The sequence below is a fragment of the Nannospalax galili genome, unplaced genomic scaffold (assembly GCF_000622305.1).
Source record: "Nannospalax galili isolate Female #2095 unplaced genomic scaffold, S.galili_v1.0 scaffold417, whole genome shotgun sequence".
Taxonomy (NCBI): domain Eukaryota; kingdom Metazoa; phylum Chordata; class Mammalia; order Rodentia; family Spalacidae; genus Nannospalax; species Nannospalax galili.
In genome coordinates this window covers 3,011,311-3,018,953 of record NW_008340785.1, presented here as the reverse complement: position 1 = coordinate 3,018,953, position 7,643 = coordinate 3,011,311, and positions in this window count along the sequence as shown.

Genomic DNA, 7,643 nt, shown 5'->3' with positions numbered 1-7,643 from the left:
TGTTCAACATCACTAATAATTAGGGAAATGCAAATTAAAACCACTTATGATTTCATCTTACTCCTGTCAGACAGGCTAAGATCAAGAGAACAAATGATACCAAGTGTTGGAGAGGATGTGGGGAAAGGGGAACACTCATCCACTGCTGGTGGAGCTGTAAGCTTGTTCAACCCCTATGGAAAGCAGTGTGGAGAACTCTTAAAAAACTACAAATGACCCTACCATTTGACCCAGTTATACCACTCATGGGCATATACCCAAAGAATTCAACCTATTGCAGAGACACTTGTACATCTATGTTTGTTGCTGCTCTTTTCACAATAGCTAAGAGATGGAAGCAACCTAAGTGTCCCTCAATTGACGAGTGGATAATGAAAAATGTGGTTCATTTATATGATGGAGTTTTACTCAGCAATAAGGAAAGATGAAATCATGAAATTTGCAGTTAAATGGATGGAACTAGAAACTTTATACCAAGTGAAGTAACACAGACTCAGAAAAAAATCGACATATGTTCTCCTTCATATGTGGATCCTAGAACCAAGCCCTGATAAGTGAGTATGTATCCAGACATAACTACAGGAACCAGGATAATGGAAAGGAAAAAGGGAGGTAAAGGAAAAGAAAGAACCTGAAAGGGAAGAACAGTAGGAAACAGGCCTTAATAAGGGAGATATGGATAAAAATTGGGTTAGTTTAAGGGAGGATGGAGGGAAGGGTATACAAGGCACCTAGGGGATAAAGGGAAAGAAGGAGCTCAAGAGAGGTAGGACTGTAGGAGAAGGGTATTATTAAGGAAGAAAGGGGGGAAATAGGGGCATCTTAAGTGGGGAAACTATGGTGGAAGGGTGAGACAATGCGAGAGATAAATAATGCCTAGCTAGTTTTGAAAACCAGTGAGAACCATATTACTCCTACAACCTACTGACAAATTATACATAGCAGATCAAGAAATATATGTCTAGGTAAGGTTCATCTGAGAACAATTGGTCTTTGCCCAAGATTTATCCCATTTCTCATGTGTCATGACCCATTTCTCATGTGTCATGACCCATTTCTCATGTGTCATTTACATGACACACAGTCATTAAAAGTACCAGGCTGGTGGAGCTAACCTTCTCCAATATTTAACAGACATACTTTGAGGCCTATACTAATTTGGTCAGAGGGACATAAAGGACAGTTTTTGCTCCTTGCTCTGCTAGGTCGACTAGTTCCAGGGGACTATGAGCATCTCAGGTGGAACTGGTAAAAGGAGCCAGGGGCTCCTCCCAAGCCCACGTGACCCCTGAGGAACAGATCCTCAAATGACCTTAAGAGTAAAAGTGAATTGGTTTATCTGGGCCAACTCTATGGCCTTAAACACCCAAAAGGAAAGTATAACCAAAGATTAAAGAGGTCAATATTATTTCTTAAGAGTCCATATGCATAGCTAAACGCTACATAACAAGCAACAATGCCAGACAAGCGATACCTCCTTTTGAGGTTTTGGCCAGGGTGACAAAAGGGACTCCCAAATAGAACTGGGAAAATGAACAGCAGACCCTATTTTTATCTAAAGGAGTATTGACAACTGATTGCTGCTAGAAGAGGAACAGCTTACCCTCCTAAGACAAAGACTTCCAGATAGGCTGACTAGATTCACCTCACCGGCAAATAGTGGGGATTAGCTGGGGTGCCGACAACACAGCAGACAGTAGCAGGGATATCAGAGCATCAGGGCTCTAATGGGGGGAGGGAGGCTATGGGAGGGTGCCATCTGGGAAGTGGGTGTATAGTCGAATAAGATGATTTGGGATGTTCTGTGTGATATACACACACATAAAAAAAATGAACAAATTTTTAAAAAATGTATTATATTTTAGGAGGAAACACTGAAATTTACATCATGCTAATTAGTAGAGGTAATAAATATTACCATTGAAATCTACCTGATGACTTCATCAACATACACATGCGCCAAGCATCTAAGTGCAACTGATTATGACTAGTAATAATTGGATGCATACAGATTAGACATGCATGGACCAACATCTCAGTGTTAGTAGCAAAAACAATGAGTCTTTCTTCAAGGAACAATATATTCTAAAATGAAATGGAGATCTTTTTTAAATCTTAAAATACTCATTCAATTTTATGTCTTACAGGGCTTGTACTGAGTTCAATATTGTATACTTGTATTATAACTGTGAACCTAGAAACTTACATCCACTTGTGAAAGAGATGTACTCTTGCTCTGGAGTATGTTACTGAATATGTTAAATCTGTAGTGAAATGCTTCTTCTAATCATGTAGTTACTAAAAATTTAAAAAAGGATTAAAAAACAATAATAATTAGTAGACATGAAAAACATTACCGCTGAAATCTACCTGATGACTTTATATCCATCCTCAGATGCCAAGGAGCTCCGAAAGTAACTGACTATCACTAGTAATAATCAGATATATAGAGATTAGGGATGCATGTGCAAACATCTTAATGTCAATTGCATTGAAAATGAATTTTTCTGTTTGAAACTGTGTATTTTAATAATGAAATGGAGATCTTTTTTAAAGGTTAAAGTTTAAAACCTCATTTAATTTTATGTCTTATAGGGCTTATACTGAGTACAATATTGTATAACTGTAATAATTCAACTGTAAATCTAAAAATTTACAGCCAATCCTGAAAAAGATGCATTTTAGCTCAGAAAATTGTTATTGAATATGTCAATGCTGTTGTAATGAAATGCTTCTTCTAAGTATGTGGTTATTAAAGAAATAAATAATTAACAACAAAAAACTTGAAATAAAAAAACTGGAAAATTTTATCATTTTTCCAAATATATACAATTTACTAAGCAGCAACTAAAAAGATGCTCAGTATCACTAATCATCACGGAAATTCAAATAAAAAGCACAGTGAGATGCCACTTCATACCCATTAGGATGACTGTCACTGAAAGCAAACCAAATCAACAACTCAAAGCCAGAAATTCACAAGAAGAAATCAGTACACTTGTACATTACTGGTTGGAATATAAAATGGTGATGCACTGTGAAAAAAATATAATGGTTCCTCAAAAAAAATTAGTATACAATATCACATGGTGGCAAACCCACTCCTAATGTATATTTGACAGAATTTGAAAGCAAATCCTCAAAGACATTTGTCCACCAGTATCAGTAACTATATTCTCATGTTTCACAAGAGCCAAAAGAGTGAAGCAATGCAAATGTCTGTGGACAGATATTCGAATAAACAGAATGTGGTATATACAATGGAATCTTAATCAGGTTTTAAAAGCCTGCAAGGCTATGTAGGTAGCATTATACTAAGTGCATTAAGCTAGTCACAAAATTATAGTACAGTATGAGTCCACCAATATATACTACCTGTAACTCTTGAATGGTCAGAGTTATAGAGGCAGAGAGAGTGGTGGTGAATGGAAGGAGAGTATGGAGTTTGTGTTTAATGAACACAGAATTTTAGTTTGGACAGAGAACAATTTTTGGAGATGGATGGTGTTGCTGAGTGAACTGGATTACACATTAAAAATGGTTACAATGCCAAATTGTATGTTAGATATATTTTACCACAGTGAATAAAAGTAGGTACCACTTTTTCAGTGAAAGATTGTTATTACTTAAATATTGTTGTTAATTGTTGTTACTTATAGGAAATCTATTCCAGAGACTAGAAAGGGCATGCTGCCCTATCAGCCAATAAGCATTTACGACTGCTTCCCAAGTGGAGATGAAGCAGTCACTTCCTACCTGAGGCTATGGTTAGAGAAGGACATTTGGACAGAAGGTGGTGAAAAGATTATTCTCTCTCTTTTTTCTATTCTCCTTCTAATTTGGAAAGGAAGAATCTTAGAGGTCAAATAGGAAGCCATTTGAGAATGGTACTAAATATAACACCTATACTGAACATCTGCCATAGTGGGGGCGACAAGGTGGTCTCCCAGGTACTTCCTCTTTTCCATCACAGTGTTATACCTGTGGGGAGTATCCCCACTTAACTGAGGGCCATGCAACAAAGCTTAATAGCATGAAAGACTCAGAATCAATATAGAGTCTACAAGCAACTGAACCTCAGTAGAATCAATAAATAAACACGCCAAATTTATGTAAGCTCATGTAAGTGCAGAGAATATTTTCAGCTAAATATTTTCCAATGACAACTCTCTTGATGCAAATGTCTAAGGATAATGGATGACTATCAAAAGCTAATGAGGTACTCATTTTTCTTCATCAATAAGATAAAGAAATTGGACTAAATGACCAAGGTTCTTACATGTCTCCCATATTACATGTTGGGTTGTTTCATATTTTAGGGCAGAATTTTGTTGTATTTATTTAGATACATCATATATCAGTCATTCTCCAACTCTGCCTCTTAGCATACTTACCAAAGCCTCCAGTGCTGAAATGCTGACATTTATCTATTGAATCTCTTCACTAATTGCCTGAGACTGGAGATTAACTTCTTATATGTCATTCAGTATGGATTTACTGAAATTCTGTGGCATTGGAGAATGGTAGAGAGAAGGAGCAGGCACTTGAGAGGGAACTGTGGCATGCCCTGGAACTGTCCATAACCTTGCAGTTGAAATTAAAGAAGTGGCACAGGATAATAAAAGTTTCTCCCATAGTCTATGCCTTGGACTGTTCAGATCCATTTTACCCTCTATAAAATCTGTTCCCTCACCAAATTTGTAATGTCATAGCCATCTGCAAATCCCAAAAGCCCTCTTAAACCTCAGTCCACAAATGATATTCATCAAGTCCCTCTAGATTTTTCCCACCTTTAGTGAACACTTAAGCTGATATGGTATTCCTTAGAGGAATCCAAGCCTTGATGAGTATACATCAGGCTGATGTTGTTACCAAAAGATTTTTCTCAGGTCTTTCTTCAGGACAGAGGACTGGATGTGGGAACCCACTGAATCTTTTGAGACTAGAAATATTTATTTTTGCTCCTATTAGTTAGTGCCGATGTTAAGTGCTCATGATAACCAGGATCTGCTGCCTTACCAGTACTTAAAAATGGTTTTCTTTTCCTACCAGTCCTTTGTCATGAAGCTCCAAAGTGAGCAGGTGATAGCTATGGCTATAGTTCTGTGGGAACTTTCCTATGTCCCCTTGTGGAAGTGAGTTTCTTCCTCTTGCCCCCAACAATAATCTAACAGAGTCTAACGATACATAGGAATAAGAAGGGCAGATTCTGCACATGAGTTCATGCGCTCTTGAGAGTAACCTACTTCATCTTGGTTTCCAGACTCAGGTGTTCTAGCTACTTGGTATATAGCACTATATATCAGCCATTAGCTCAAGGCATATACCACACCATGTAGAACAACTTGCAACTATGTGAACTGAGCCTCTAGTAATCCATTTAGAATTCTATTAAACCACTACTTTTGGATAATGAGTTGTATGGTAGAAACAGTGGATCTCATATTGTTGTATCTGTTATCTTGTTGTGACTCCTTCACTATGGGTCCTTTGTGCAAAGTGATACACTGCAGGATGTCATGTCTGTAAATAAATCATTCTGTGAACCATCAAATGATAGTCATAAAAGTGACATTCATGGGCAAGTCAGTAAAACACATTTTCAGAATTGGAGGCAGTTCCAGTAAGGATGACTCATTCTTTCATCCACAGGAGGGTGTGTGTGAAAGAGATCTGATGGAACCAATTTATCACTAAGTGCTTTGTCATATTCTTAATCAAATGCTAGCTGTTCCTTTTTTGCTGCTGACAAGTCAGAACTTCTGTAGAAGCAGGTGCTATGCCATCTGAGTGGGAGGAGTTAACACCATTGGGATTATGCATCTTCCCTACCTGCCAAAAAGGCCACAATGTTTATGGGTCCATTGCACTAACATTAGGGTTCCAAGGACAGAGACTTCCTGTATACACCAAGTGTTCTGTGCCACACTCCTTACCACTGTTCTTTAGGGATATTTGTAGATGGAGACAGGTGACAGCAAACCTCATAAACCAACATACTAAGCCATTTTATCCTTATTTGACAGGATCTCACATAGCCCAGGCTGGCCTTGAATTCACTATATAGACGAGGATAGCAAAGAAATTCTTGATCTTCCTGCCTTTACTTTCCAAGTGCTGGGCATATACCACCATGCCTTTTTTTTTTCTTTTCAAAAGCTATTTCGTTTTTTAAATAAAATTTTATTTTCCTGTCATCTGGTCACAGGGAACATCTCATGAAGCCATAGGTGTGGGATGATGAAGAATCCCCAGTACAACACAGGCTCGTGGCACCAAATCTGGTCACCTCTTCATGAAACTTACTTGTGCCCAGTGGCCTGATCCTAACTGCATCATTTCCCTCACATGATACATGGTGGCTGTGTGCACTTATAACTTAGATGATATGATAATATATAGCTCAAAGTAGACAGTTCCAATTGTAGTTTCTTGATGTCTCATGACCAAGTGTTGTGTGGCTGGACCCTGTGAAATACCAGAAACTGTTTTTTAAGCAGAAAGTGATTCTCTAAGCAAAATGCATAACTTGACTCAGAATTCTGGAGTTCTGAGTTACCTCCCCATTGGATAACTCTTGCACTCCTGAGTCTGTGGGACCCATAGTCTTAGCAACAAGGAAAGTTGCTTCATTTCTTGAACTGGCTGCACAGTCTTCACACGCTTTGGACCCAAGTTGCCACTGATAAAGTTCTGAATTATTTGATAAATGAGTTGAAGCTGCGTCTTCCATGGGAGCTGCTGCCTCCAAAATTAAGAGAGAAAATTTGTGTCATAAGTCTGACCATTAGGAATGCACATTTCATGCATTTTAAGTATATACATATATCCCCTTTATTCACTCAGGCTTGAGAGAATGACCAGAAGATGGCCTGCATTTGTTCCCTGGCTTCTTTAAGCCCACACATTATTGATGGGACCAAGGTAATATTGAGGTCTCCTATCATCAATGTGATCTCAGATCACATGTGTAACAACTCTTAAAAGGTCTGTGTGGGAAGGTCTCTAGCAGAGAAGCTGGAGTGTTAGTGTAAATATTTATGTGGGCTCAAGCTTCCTTTTCAGCCACTAGGCTCTGGGTCTGATAACTGGCTCAGAGCTGGAGACCCACCAAGGGATTATGCCTTTTTATTATGGTTGCTGATCCCTGCTCACCTGCTTTCAGTTGCTTTTTGGTTTCTTCTGGTAATAGAATTCAAGTAACAACTTTATAGAGTGCCCTGCTTACCTACCTCATCCCTAGGAACACAAAGGCTTCAATCAGTTATTTTCCTAAATCCCTAGGACCTGAACACTCTTCTTACTCATCTGGTCTTGTTGCCTGTTCCATTGAGTATGCTCATCTGGTCTTTGATGTTTAAGTGCAACTACCTGACTCCGAAACCGTTGGGTTTTTCCTTCCCATAGACCTAATGGAACTGTATTCTATGCAGAATTTTCTTCTGTAAATCCTGATTCATGTAACATAGTGTCCCTGACCTTTAAAAAATGCTAGCAGATTTCTTACCCTCCAGGGAGAGCATATACTAGGAAACACAGACAATGGATAACACTTGAAACCTTCATTCCTACCTCCCTGAGCTTCACAGCCTATTCCTTAAATTCTGAAGGCAGTTCTGTTGCCTCAACATTACCATTTTGTC